At 43.1% G+C, this 14,177-nt stretch overlaps 1 protein-coding gene across 5 annotated transcripts in view; it reads right to left on the bottom strand.

Annotated features, from left to right (window-relative positions):
- The window catches only part of SLC35E2B (solute carrier family 35 member E2B), a 184,071-nt gene that overhangs the window by 93,037 nt on the left and 76,857 nt on the right, over positions 1-14,177 (bottom strand). The window contains exon 1 of one of the 5 annotated variants that reach the window (XM_069241023.1): positions 4,665-4,768. The exons of 3 other annotated variants lie outside the window; for them this stretch is intronic. The gene's annotated coding sequence lies outside the window, so the exon portion shown is untranslated. Of the gene's footprint in view, positions 1-4,403; positions 4,632-4,664; positions 4,769-14,177 lie in introns of those variants that run through there. One more of the 5 variants, XM_069241021.1, reaches the window with a different exon arrangement.

The raw sequence follows: 14,177 nt of genomic DNA, 5'->3' as shown, positions 1-14,177 counted from the left end.
AGTTAAGGACGCCACAAAAGAGGTGGTTATCCGTTCCCAAAGGGGAAGAGGTCTACTGAGTTCCCTTGCCTTTGTGAATGTGGAAAAATGTGTCTGGGTGAGAGGTGCTACAGGCTGGAACAGCATGTATGGCCGTGGCTGGATACTGAAAGCTGGGGTTTCACTTGAGCATGTTATCACATTGAAGTGGAGTTTGGATTCCAAGTTTAGGCTACATGCATCATTACCTTTCTAAATCCCACTGGGCCTGGAATAGTGTGTGTGTGTGTGTGTGTGTGCGTGTGCGTGTGCGTGTGCGTGTGTGGTTTTTTTTTTTTTAATTAGGGCCTCGATACTATAATTTACTTTATTAAATGATACATTACACACAGTAGTTACGATCCCATCAAATCCACACGACATCACACTCACATTAAAACATAACAACAGGATTTACATTTTAGAATATTCATGTTATGAACTCCATACTTAGCAGAAACGTGGGTATGGGAAGCATTGTTGGTGAATGCATGAACAAACGATCGTTCTGAGCAGGCGTTTAGGCTACAATTAAATATGATAAGATTACCTTGGTAGGTGATGGCTGGACCCCTGGCATATTTGAGCGGCACTCTGGTTGAAATATAGATGCTGTCTAAAGTAGATATTTAACCTCTGTCTTTTTATTGTCCGATGACGTTTTGCTCTGTTCTTAACATCAATAATGTCACTTCCTTGATGCCATCAGTCAGGTGACACCAGTTTTTGCTACATCATTGGGTGAAGGGTAATATGATGTCCCTTCCTGTGATGTCATTTTGTGTGATGGGGCACGTAATTTGACTTATGCTACCACTGGCATTTTGGAGAATTGACGCCCATACCGGTTTCAAAATCATTCTTAAAACCATTGTTCAGACAATTTACCTCACCTCTTGTCAGGATTAAAACTGGGGTAAATAGATCCTGCCCAAAATGTGGAATCACAGACATGTTTTTTTTCACATGGTTTGGAATCGTATGTTCTGACGTTGTACTGTAATAAAATCGTGTAACTTTTAATGAAACAAAAAAAGAGTTTGATTCAAGGCCGACTGTGGGGCATTTGTTAGGCTTCTTCTCCTGCTCCAAAAATAAGATGCCTAGCAGTAGATTTATTGATTTTACCTTCTTACTAGCGAGAAGGCAGGTAGCAATGACTCTAAAATTAACTGCATGCCAGGGCCTATCAAAATGCAAATCTCATGTACTGAGATTGGCAGAATATTAAAGCGTTTTACTGTAACAGACACCATATGAAAGATATTTGGATGAAGACTACCTGACTGAGAAGGATTTGCCTCTGTGTTAATGTACATTGTAGCGTATGTCATTGTTTATACTTCTCACATGATTGTACAATGGAAGCAATACATAACATTGTACATTAGCAAAAATGAGAATATGTTATACTTACCTACTTCTTGTAGGAATTAACTTGTTCTGGTTAATGGAATATTAATACAATTTGTTTAAAAAACTATTTGTGAAGTGGTTACAAAAGATGCTCAATCTATGCTGCAAGTGTATGCCACTAGGTGTCTCCATTTCAGAGAAGCCTCATCTTTGACTCTCTTTCAAACTGATCTCAAGCAACACCTTTTTGGCCTCTAATTAGTGCCATATTATGATAACACTTAGAAGATAATTCTAAATATTACAACTGGACAATTGGATTCTAGAGGCAAGTTGTTTGGCAATGGTTTTTAATTCAGTCCACTTGAGTGAAAGGACATGCTGAATTTGTGCATCTCTCATCTGAAAGAGTGCACACACACACGAGGATTATCTGCCAGACAAAAAGTTGTAGGAGGAGTGAGGCAGACAAAGATGAAGAGAGAAACACCACTTTTTCTCTCGGGTACTGCTTTTGTACATGCTGGTTGAACAATATAAGAAGTTAGCTGAGGACTTTTGTGGTGATGATATCTAACACTTTGCCTGTTAGCTGTAGAACCAGTTTAGCTAAGTTCCAACGCTGTTCTTCTACAATTCAAACTTTGCCATTATGTGCGACATACTTGACTGTCTGCACCTCACTTCCATTGACTGGCATAATTGGGAGGATCTAGAAAGAACAAGTACTTTCATATAAAAACGCAACATTTGTACAGTGACTAGTATTTACCAACAAGAGTAGTTTAAATTCAATCCTATTCCATGGTGATCTAATAGCGTCCAATTTGCACACCAAATGTGCAGTCCAAATTACTGATTATGATCTTTTTCGCTGCTGCTAGAACTCTATAGTCTAGGGTGAGATTCCAGTAGAACTTTGCTATCGTCCTATAGCTGTGTTTTGTAGAACCCTTTGGCTGAACCTCCATTAATGCGTGTAGTAGTTTGCTTTGCAGCAAGATTAAAATATTTCCACTAGGTCTAGCATGGGACTGGACATTAAATAATCGTGTTTGCTAATGCTTGAGTTCCGAGTCTCTGCCCACCACACTAACTCCCTGAGAACCCTTTTGGGGCCTGCCCTCACTATGCTGAGTCAAGAGCTATAGGAGTTTTTTTTAACCAGTCTACAGACCCACAATAAGCCAGACTCTATGTCACCAGATGCAAACAATCCTCATCACCACAGTTGTTGTCCCGTAGATCTGCTTGTCCTCTGCCCCTAAAACGAGGTCAACAAGGTTTTTTTTTTTTTTTAAATAGGGAGGCGGGAAGGATAGTTTGTGGTTTGGGAGTGGAAAGAACATAGACATAGTGAAAGAGGTCTTTCTCTGATAGGCTGGTTTCCATTCGTTTTGAATGAAAGTTATTTCATTCAGAAGTTTTTACTATGTAGCTTTCCCCCAAAAAAAATTGTACAACTCACCATGGGTTTTAGTACATTTCTCCTAGCAGAGCATTGCAAATCTTGGAAAACGTTATGCAGTCTTCAGAGAAGCCCTACAGAATGGACAAGCGTTTGCAATGCAATGGCTCTTGCATTTACAGTGCTAAGAGTTCTAACTCAAGCAAACTCCTAACCGGACTTTTCTTGCCACATAAATTGAAAATGAAAAGTAAAACAGTTTCACACAAGCGAGCCGATTCGGCATGAGCGTGAAGGAGACACACAAAAGAAAAAATAGTTTGCTCGCAGACAAACATATCGGCAAAAGTGCAATTAGCCTGGTAACAAGGTCGATGGAAAGGGTGGTAACCAAACCACCCCAAAGGGGACAAACGTAAAGCTTTTACCAATGATAAAGAATTTCTGAAGGGCAAGCACACGAACCGTGAAAGTGATGGGCAGGAGGTTGCGTGGTTAGAAGACCAAATAGATGTCAACGCGTTTGAAAAGCAGCGCTTGTGCACTGCTATGCTCGACCTAAAAAACGAGCTTTCCATAATCCTTATAGACAGTAATTTGTACAGTTATAAAATTCAAATATAGGCTTCTAGCTCGTAAGGAAGAGGACAGAAAAAGTTTACAAAATGAACAGTCTCTACACATTGCCACAGACTTAAAAACGTTTTGCAATTTGTTAGAAATCCAACAGTGGTGCAGGGTATCAAACAGTTCCATTAGCAATTTATTGTAAATACACTATTCTGGTGTGTATCGTGTGTGATTTTGAGAGTATGTTCATACTCGTCTGTTGAAGTGTGATATGCCTTGCAATAAAGTGAGTTGCAAAATGAAATGCTGAAACGCCATGCTCTAATTTTGGGCGCTTGGTAGTCAAGATGTATGAAAGACCAAGACGACAAAGAAGAAGAAATCGCACTCTGGAACGTGGGTTACTTTAAGGCCCACTGCAAGTCACAGTGAGTCACGATGCGCGCAGCTGTAACAACGTATGCAGGTGCTACCTACGCGTGCTGGAGAAAGTGGGTGAGAGCGTGAGCTTTGCGCCATAGGCACTGCTCCTCTGCACAAGCAATGAGAAAAGAAAAGACGCGATGGACCTTAAAAACATATGTGTGGGTAAAAACCAATTTACTCAATGAGCAAAGCTCGGTGCAACAAGTTGTAGCATCGTCATGAGAAACATTTAAAATGTCGGCGGGCAGTGCGCCCCTTCACCTGTGGGCGCGGCAACGGAGGGTGGCCGGCCAGTCCGGTGGGCGAGAGACCGGTCAGTCGCGTGGCTGACACACACCCAATTCTACCACCGCTCCTTCTCAATGCCAGGTGCCCGACTATCTCTCCCAGTCCGGACCAGCCTGTCGCAGGCGATCTGCTGCACAGTAAGCGCTATATTAATACTATTACGATACAATACATATAAGAGGCTGCCATATGTTCAGTACCGGCTTCTTTCGAAGCAGCACTAAAGGCGGCTTCAATACGACGCTACGCAGGCAACACATTATTGCTTAACTCCCATTAACTTGTGCTTCGCAGCTGTTCATTTCGTATTAAACACCACAAGACGTGGAAAGATCACCTGTTTGTGGGGGGTCCTGTCAGAAGGCTGGCGCGAGCTCCAACGGCCCCGGCACAGTTCTGGTGCAGGCGTATCCTTCCCCTTAACTTTCGCCCCTGCACGCACAAACAGATAAAACGTGGCAGTCGCCGGGGCCTCTTCACTGCCAAAGATAACTCCCTGGCTGAGAGGGAAACATGAGCGCGCTCCGTGACTCATGCGCTTCAGACGGCACTACATAGCCCCAGTCCTAGGGTCTGTCGGGAGGGGAGAGAGACTGACCTGTCGGGATGCAGCTCGGGGCGATGGAGGGGTTGGGGTTGGGCGAGGCAGCCTGCGCCGAAAGCAGAACAGGTCTGACACACAATCCTGCACGCGTGAGGCGCAGCAACGTGATCGGGAAAGGATCCTCCTACTTGTGTGGTGTACCTGGAGTCAGAGCAAGTGTCCAAAGAACAAAGGAGTTAGCGAACATAGAGAAGCAAACCACGGGGGAGGAAGAGGAAAAAGGGAGCAGGAAGAGGAAAAAGGAGCGGGAGGAGGATTTCGAGCACCAAGGTAAAGTGAAAGAGAGGGCGAGAGCATGAAGTGGCGCAGGGAACGAAGTGGGAGAGAGAAACAGAGGAAGGAAACGGAAGATCAAAGGAAAGTGGAAGACATGAGAGACGGGAGGACGAGTATGAAGGGAATATGAAATGAAGGAGGACGGGGAGATGGGGCTCAACCTCGAGAGAGGAAAGTGAGCGAGAGTGCGAAAAGGAGCATGAAAGGAAAAACATCAGGGAAGAGAGGTGAGGGAGGAAACGGGGGATCAAAGGAAAGTGGAAGACATTGAAGTGGAGTTTGGATTCCAAGTTTAGGCTACATGCATCATTACCTTTCTAAATTCCACTGGGCCTGGAATAGCCTTTAGCAGCTTGTGTGTGTGTGTGTTTTTATTTTTTATTTTTTTAAATTAGGGCCTCGATACTATAATTTACTTTATTAAATGATATGAGGGAGGGAAAAGAGCGGAGGGAGTATGAAAGGGTGCATGGAAAGGAGGACGTGGAAGAGAGGGCAGGAGGAGGAGGGGTGAATTAGGGGTATGTGTATTTGAAAGGGTCAGAGAGGAAAGTGTATTGGAGTGGAGGGAGGGCCCTCAATGGACAAAAAGAAGAAAGAATTGACGAAAAGAAAAGACTGAAGGCAGAGAAAATGTGGAGGCATAGGAGAGAGAAACAAGGACAGAGATGGAGGAAGAAAACATGGAGAAGGAAGGAGACTGAAAATGGGGAAGGAATGTATTTGGGGGAAGAAAGGCGTGGATGGATAATCAAAGAAGAGGAGAGATAGGGAACATATGAGCGAGGCAAGGAAGAAGGGAAGGTGTGACAAAAACAAGCAGAGGGCAGATATAGCTGGTAATATTTAGGTAAAATTTACTCGCCCAGTTAATTGAAAGTCTTTATGTTTACTCTGTTTATACTTACTTTCGATTAATGGGTCACGGTATTTACGTTGCGCACGCTTCCTCAGTCTTGCACTTTTGCAGTAGCCTACTTAGGAAGTATTTACTACTTCTCAACTCAAAGCCGCTCATTGAAAGATTTAATCTCCGTGTTTACCTTTTCTTCACTTGGGAGAAATGGATAGCAGGTTACAAGCCTATGTTGTACAGATTTGACATCGGACATTAATTTATTGACACGATTAACCGCTGATTGAAAAACCTTGTACTGGAAATTGCAGATTTTCCCAATTTTACTCTAACTTATTTTTTTTAGGCAAAACGAACAGGGCTGCAGAATTTCAACTTAATGTTTTGATTTAGACATGTATAGGTTTGCAAATTTGGATGGCGTTTACACCCATTCCATCACAATCACTACTGATGCCTCTCACACTTACCTTCTACATTGGTAATATATACTCCAAGCCGCGGCTGCCCTTTTTATAGCCCTACTGTGGACAGGCCAAATAAACCAGAACATTCTGTTGACAGTTGTGGAGATTTCCTTGGCAATTTTTGGTGAAAAAAGTGCCAGTCATAGCTATAAATTGTTTGGCTGTGTTCTCCTGATACTACTTCCCGTCTGTCTTAATCAGTTTACATAGATATTACAACCAACCAGCCGGAGTGGTCACAAATGCTTAGAATAAGAACAAAGAATTTCCATCTAGCCACTTCCGGTTTATCATGTCCAAATACAATTTAGACAACCAAATGGGGAATAATACGCTGACGAGAGCTACACCTCTAGAATTCACTGGACTTCTAGTTGGTACCCTATCAAAAGCGGTTCAGCTTTGATATTATCGAAGCCACACTCCCCCTGCACACCTCAACCTTGGAGAGACAGAATACAGACCTTCCTTCCCCTGTGTCACCTTCAGTCATGGGAATCATGTTCACAAAATTAGTAGTGGGGCTAAATCTGGAATAGTGGTAAGAATTTCTGGCAGAATCGGAGTGCAGTAGGTTTATGCTATTATGAAATGTAAACAGTTTTAATCACTTTAAGACTCGACAACTATGTTAATTTCATTGACAAATCGCTGCACGTACTCCCTCTGCACTCATGCTGACTATTTTTCTCATTGTCACATGTTGCTCACCTTTGGTAGCTGGTGTTCTATGAAAGTGATGAGATGTAAATAATACTTTCCCCTAATTCCATGTAGAGAGTGAAGCGAGTAAGCCAGATTTCTTCTAAGAAGGTTCGTGGGGTTCTAGCTTAGGGCTATTCTGGGAGAAAAATAGGTCAAAGAGTGCATTTTAAGGCACCATTTTCGGGAAAATTTGCTACAAAGCTATAGGCTTTAAATGGCCACTCAAAGTACTCAAGTAAACTCACGGTATGTCACGTAGCCTAACCCTCCTCAGAATCTGACCTCGTTTTATTAAAATGTTGTCATGGGATTCCCCATGAACCCCATTACCAGGATTGTGTCATTGGTGGCCCCTTATACTATGGCTTGCATACACTGTGTTAATTCCACAGCTTTGGCATGGGTACCCCTCATGCTAAAAATTACTACTGGTAAGCAAGTGCCAGAAGGTTTCCATACATGTTTAATAACCAGGGGTGCCTTTTTTATACTAATTACCTCAAAAATTCCCACAACCAACATTTTGTGATGGGTGGCCCCATATACCAAGTATGCTACGCACCAGCATTTTGAGATGGGTACCACCTTCCACTCTTATGCCAAGGCAGCACACACCATAATTAGCCAAGAATTGCTTGCAGTATGTCTCAAAGCAGCACGATTTATAAAATTAGATTGAGTAGGAGGGCAAGAGTAAGGAAAAGGGGGGTTGTAAGGATTTGGGGTGTACTATATGGTGTGGCTGGGTAGCCCTACCTTGCAGTACACTCCCAAATACCGTCTTGGGTCCGGTCAGGTACGTTTACTTAACCATAAGGTCAACTCTGACTAAGGCTTAGCAAAGGAACAATGTGTAAAGCATTTATCAACACCAAACAGAATAAGAAAGTCACACAACATGAAGGAAACAAGACACCAGGTTAGAAAAATAGGTTTGATTTTTATGCATCTTTAGAGACCCGATCATCAAAATCCACCTGAGGGTTCCGGAGATATAGATTTGTAAAGGAGTAACTTTAGCACCAACCACAAACAAGCATTGGTCAACAAAAACTTTGGAAACTTTTGAAAAGTTTGAAAATTAGTTTGGCAACTCTGTCCCGAGTTGGGCAACAAGATTGGCAGGACAGAGGTCCAGGGGGCCAGGAAGTATACTTTGGACAGTTACCTGACCACCCGAGCATTTCTCGAGCAAGATCCAAACTTTATAGGATGACCGCCATAGGCATCAATGGAGTGGTCCTGATGAGGGATGCAGGCTCAAAGATGCTTACAGATGCTTCAGATGCTGTGCTGTCCACAGGAGTAAAGTCCGGACAAGTCCTCGGTCCACCGGTGAGTGGAGGTGACTCTGGCCACGGAGTTCGGGTCCCACAAAGTCCTCTTTGCAGGGTTCCAAGGGCTGCTGAGGTAGACCTTGTGCTTTTGCAAATTAGCCGTCATGGTGCAAATATCTGATGAAGGCTGGTGTCCCTTTTGGGTGAAGAAACCAACACTCATGATCCACCTTTTGGTTTATCTCCAAATTGTCCCTGGGAGTGCCCAGCATCTGATAGCGGCAATATTTCTGCAGCCGCTACCAGAGAGGTGGCTATCACCCCTGCAGTGTTAATGTCCCCAGTGCTGGCCTGTGGGGCCAGGCAACTGACCCGTGGAGTCTCTGCTTCGGTCTAGGGCCGGAGATCAGCGTTTCTACAAGCTAGGTACCTAGTACAGGGTTTAAACTTCACTAGCCCAAAGAGCAGCAGGTGCAGTCACTCCGGCGTGGCAGTCTCTTTTTATGCACTTCCAAAGTGGTCTTCTTCTCATCCTTTTTCCAAATCAAGTGAGTACTTAGGATCAACGTGCCAGGGGTGCCATAATTATCCCAGTAAATTGCCTTGAGGGGACCGTGAGGCCACTAGCCACTGGGCTACCAAGTCCCCTCCTATCTAGTGATAAAGTTCCTGTGATGTGTGGTATCTGGCTATCTCAGAATGCCACATTCTTGACCCTTCCAAGATGACATGACCCTTCCTCGGTCGTCAGGAGCAAGGCAGTCCACTCAAGAGGTGTGGCTGCTTGGGGACAACACGCCCACGGTAGAACCGGTTTTTAGGCAAGTTTCGCACTTCTGCCCTGTGTCCGTACTGTCTGCAAGGAGAAAAGGCATCCTGCTCTGTGGTGTTGGGGAAGGCGGCTCATCAAAGGAAGCTTCCCCTTTGAAGCACGCCTCTGGGCTAATCCACCTGAGTGGCCAACCTGGCAGAGGACGTGATGCCTTGCTACTGCGGCACTGCCGTTGTACTCGAGCCTAGGAGTTGTTCACATGTCTCCCCAGGCGGACAGAAATATGTCTGTGCATGTGTGCCTTTAGGAGGCAACTGGATGAGCAGAACACTTGTCTGAAAGTGGCCAACTATTAATAGGGACATTAATTTTGACCTGAGCTACAGATCACACTTATTGTCACCATTAATTTGACACCTCACATGACCCAGTTTGGTAGTCTCAGTCAAAAGTTAGCTAGATGGGGATGCCAACTGGTAACACTGTGTTGGCCAATGGAGCTACCAACGTTATACACAGCAAAATGACAATTTGGAACTGTTGCTGTAGAGAGAGATATCGAAATACATATGTCCCACTTAACAAAATACAGCTCCCGGCCATATGGCTCTAGGCCTTCCTTAGGGGAGATTTTCATATAATGTTAAGGGGCAGAGTGGCTTTGCCATTGGTTTGATTGGCAAAGTTGAACAGACAGTGAACACACTATGCTTCCACGCTGCATTGGCAGGCTGGGAGCTATTTTGTACCTTGTCACACGTAAGGTGGCAAAAGCAGTGCTGCAGTCGTGAGTGGAGACACTGCGCTTCATGCCCTGAGTACCATATACTTGGGACTTATAAGCAAATCAGGCATTGCCAATTGGGTGAATCCAATTCGACATATACTTCGCATCAGGTCAGAACAATGGCACTGAGGTCTTGTTAGCAGGCCTCCGTGCACTCTCGGGGTCGAAAAACCAGCAGTATCAGTCCAAAAATATGGGTATGAACATGCGAAAAGGGGAATTCCCTTACAGAGGTGCAAGAGGGAAATAGGATAAAGAAATGTCTGTAATGATCCTTGAGCTGAAATAAAGCTTTATATATTGGGTAAAATTACTTTCTGGCATGAAAACAGTAAAGTGCATGGCTAGGCAATGTGGCTTCTGGAATAGCTGCTAAAAACCACGTAAATGTGGATGATTTAATTGAAGGGGTGACTTCCACAAGAGACTGCATGGTCTCGGGAATGACAGCGGTGCCATACACACAGGCAATATAGATCCTGCCATTATAATGGTTCTTTACATCTTCAAAGAAAAGTGGTTTCCAGCATGGCAGCTGTATTCAACCTAACAGGGAAAATTTATAAAGTGAAGGCAATATGGGCTTTTCATACTTCGACAATGTGGATCTGGCATCACAGTACTTCTTATAGCGTCCTGGATATCTCCAATATTCTAGTATCAAGAACAGCAGCAGGACCCCTCAGCAGTACCTTGGTAAATACATTATTCCTGGGGACTGTGGCAGGGACTGAATTAGTTGGATATTTAATTAATTCCCAGCCAAACTGCCGGTAACTTATGTATATTGTAGCCTAAATATTTGGCCTCAAATGTATTTTTAATTTGTAGAACACATTCTCCCACACCAAGGAGACAGTTGGTTTCGCCTGCTACGCTCATTTGCATGGTGTAATGCAAGGCTGGTCTGATAACTATTGTCACGGTTCAGTTTAGACCATAGTCTGGCTCTGGATGAAACCTGGGGGCAAGGAAAATGTTTGCTGCCATCAACACAATCAAGCACTGGCATTGCTTGCTAACTCCAATGCTGCCCCAGAGGTCACTTGCTTCTTTTGGTGCAGTTCCAGACAAAGATTTCAAGTATTGTCTCTGATATCATGTGTGCTAGGGCCCTCGTAGTCCTGGGGGGCTCTAGACAGGAATTACATAATCTGATGGGAGGTGTCAAGGTGTGGGTATAGAAGTTATGACACAACGTGTGCAGAGCGCAATAGTATGTTGGAGAATAAAGATCTCTGTAACAGAGCTTGTGTGTGACGTATTCATTTGCATGCTCCCATGCTGGGGAAGACGCTTCAGCTGTCTTCATCCTATGCTGACCTTAGAGAATAGCAACTGCTTGATTTTGAGGTAGTGTCAGCCATAGGCATGCACACAAGGTTCCTAAATTTCAATATGACAGCATACTTTTGTTAATTCTGCTCTTCATAGTGACATATTCAATATATTATTCTAATATTAAGCGTATGCCCTGCCATGAGCTCTCTTCCTTTATTAAATGCAACTCGTTTGCTGTGTCGGATTGTTATGTCAGAATAATTTATGAGGACCAGGCACTCCTACTAAAAGGCCCCCATAACGTCACTGAGGTTTTGAATGAGGTTCCCTCCCAGTAAAGGTAGTTTAAAGAGATTTGTTTAAAACTGTGATGAATGTAAATCCTTGAATTGTTCGAAGGAGGAAGTTGTACAGTGACGTTGGCATTGAAATAGGTAGAACTTCTCTAATGGCCTTTCAGAAGCAAGAATTTATAACTGATGAAAAGTAAACATGGAAGGTGCCCAAGCCTAAAAAAGGCTGGAAATTTACTCTTGTTGGCTTACTTTTTTGTTTGGAGTCTTTTTTTAATTTATAAGAGAATTTCAGGAATATTCTGGGGGAGCTGCAATAGTCGAAGTTTCCTCAATGATTTGTGAATGGAAAGCTCAGCCCAGGCCAAAATATGTTTTACAAGAAAAAATCTAACAGGTTTATATTTACACATGTGAATAATTCGAAATAGTGTTCAACTGCCTTGGAGGGCACTGAGGCTCTGGAACAGCCACTCCTCGCTCATGGAGGCAGATACACCCACAAGTATGTATATACCATTTAAGTTTGATATAATGTATACATTGTGTTGGAAGCGCACACTTACATGTTGTAAACCTACAACCCTAAAACAAGATATTTGCCTACAAAATTCCAACTTTGCTGTGTAAATCAGTCCCTAGGTGTTTACATTCACCACTATGAAAATATCCTGCTGACCTTTAACCTCACACAGAACACTAAAATAATATTGTTAAGACAACCGTGGAGTAAGTAATTTAGCTGTCAAAAAGCAAAATTAACTGAATATGTACCGTAACACCCAACAAAAACAATTCTAATTTGCTATTTGGCTGGCGTATCCCCTCACTTCCCTAAATGAGCGCCATATAAATGATGCACCAAAATAGCGACTCTATAATCCGAAAGTGCTTTAGGCATCCTGAGGAGCTTAGAAAGGCCTATATAAGTAACTTTACAGTATAATACAATACAATGCTAAAGTGACTCCAACAGGAGCAAGTCAGCAACCTTTGTCCATTGTAGGTGGCAATAAACAAAGTCTGTTTTGCGCTAAAGAAAACAGCAAAAAGCTTAACATTCATCGGCTTCACTATCAACTCCTGTTCTTTGGTGTGGGGCATAGACCAAGCACTATTGCTTTATCTTGCGCTGCCTGCACCGTGATTGAGGTACTATTTCTTCTTCTCCCTCCAACCCCTTGTCCCTGTTGCTACTTTCCCTCCCACCAAATCCCACACTGTTGCTTCTTCCCCATCCACACCATCACTCTAAGGTCTGAAAGAATCATCATCATAGAGCTCCCCATTTTTCAGCTCTAGAATATCATAGGTTTAGATCTCTGACAATCTGTTCTGGTTGCCTCTTCTCACAACAAGGTGATTGTTACCTTAACTTTTTATGTGATTAGGTACTGCGGACATCGGCTACTCCTGTTTGGAAAAGGCTTTTAATATCTGTAGTTCCAAAACACTGCCGCCACCTGTCTTTATCTCTTTTATCCCTAGCCAATACAATATATTTTGCTCCCTCGCCTATTGCCCTTTCCGGTCTACAACACAAATTTCTGTAAACAAACCAGTTCTTGCAGGAATGTTGTATAAAATAGTGCATCTTAACAAGCTCCTATATCTTATCAAAGGCATTAGATGGTTATATTAATTGTAGGTTGAGATAACTGGCAAGATATTGTTTTATAATTGCATTTAAATAGCATGAGGCATTGAAGCGCTACTGGGCAAATAAGTACCATCTCAAGCAACTTTCAATACCACACAATATAATGTGATTCCAATCCATGCCATGCAATGCTATTCTACTGCACAAAATGCCATTTCACGCCACACAATGTCACTCCATGACAATCTAGTCCAATCAAATGCACACAATGCCATTCCACACCACGCAATGCCACCAAATTTCACGTCACACAATGCCATTCCAAGCCACACTGCCACTCCACAGCACACAATTTCACTCCATGCAATGCCACTCCATTTCAAGCAACCCAATAGATACCACATAGGCCAGCCTTGATGGCTTTGCCAATGCTTGATAGGTACTGCTATTCTCATTTTCCGTAGCCCAGATGAGCTGCTGTCATTGTGTTTTGTTGGCTAACAAAATAAGCATCAGTTTTGACAGCGTTCATAAAAGATCATAGAATTTAGTCAACCCATACAGTACAGTTTGGTTGTACAGTGCCATTGTTTAAGCTTTTAGGGTCGAGCCTACAAGAGCGTGTGCTAGCGCATGCATCTCGCTTGCCTGGCAGTTTTGTGAACAATGAGGGTTTGGAGCCCACCTGTTTACCATTTGTTGCTTGTCTGGCACTCTTCTTTACAGCCTCGTGATTCGTCGAGGCAGGCCAAGCATGATTTCCCTTCCTCTCTGTGGAGCAGGAACCAAGCATTGATTGATTAAACTTAATCAGTGCCAGTCCACCACTCCTTAAGTGACTGAGGTACTATTTTGCTCTTTAACTTTTAGCGTCATTCAAACAGAAAGCGTGACTTGCAAATACATAAAATTGCAAGGGTTTATTTTCTACAGTAACTTTCTTTTATTTTGCCAAGTTTACTTTTCTCACTATGCACTCATGTTTTCTTTTGTTTTTGCTTGTGGGCACTGTTCTCAAAAGATGAGGATTATGTTGTTCTAAATATTACAAAGCTAAATTGTTTCTTTCTTATCTCAAACATAATCGTGCAGTACACCCCAATCCACCCTTCTCCAATCTGCCCAACTCAATCCAACCCACTCCAGACGAATCCAGTCCAACTCACTCCATTCAAAACCAAATCACTCACCCC

The sequence above is a fragment of the Pleurodeles waltl genome, chromosome 6 (assembly GCF_031143425.1).
Source record: "Pleurodeles waltl isolate 20211129_DDA chromosome 6, aPleWal1.hap1.20221129, whole genome shotgun sequence".
In the NCBI taxonomy this organism is placed as follows: Eukaryota; Metazoa; Chordata; class Amphibia; order Caudata; family Salamandridae; genus Pleurodeles; species Pleurodeles waltl.
This window is presented reverse-complemented; position numbering and strand designations above follow the sequence as displayed.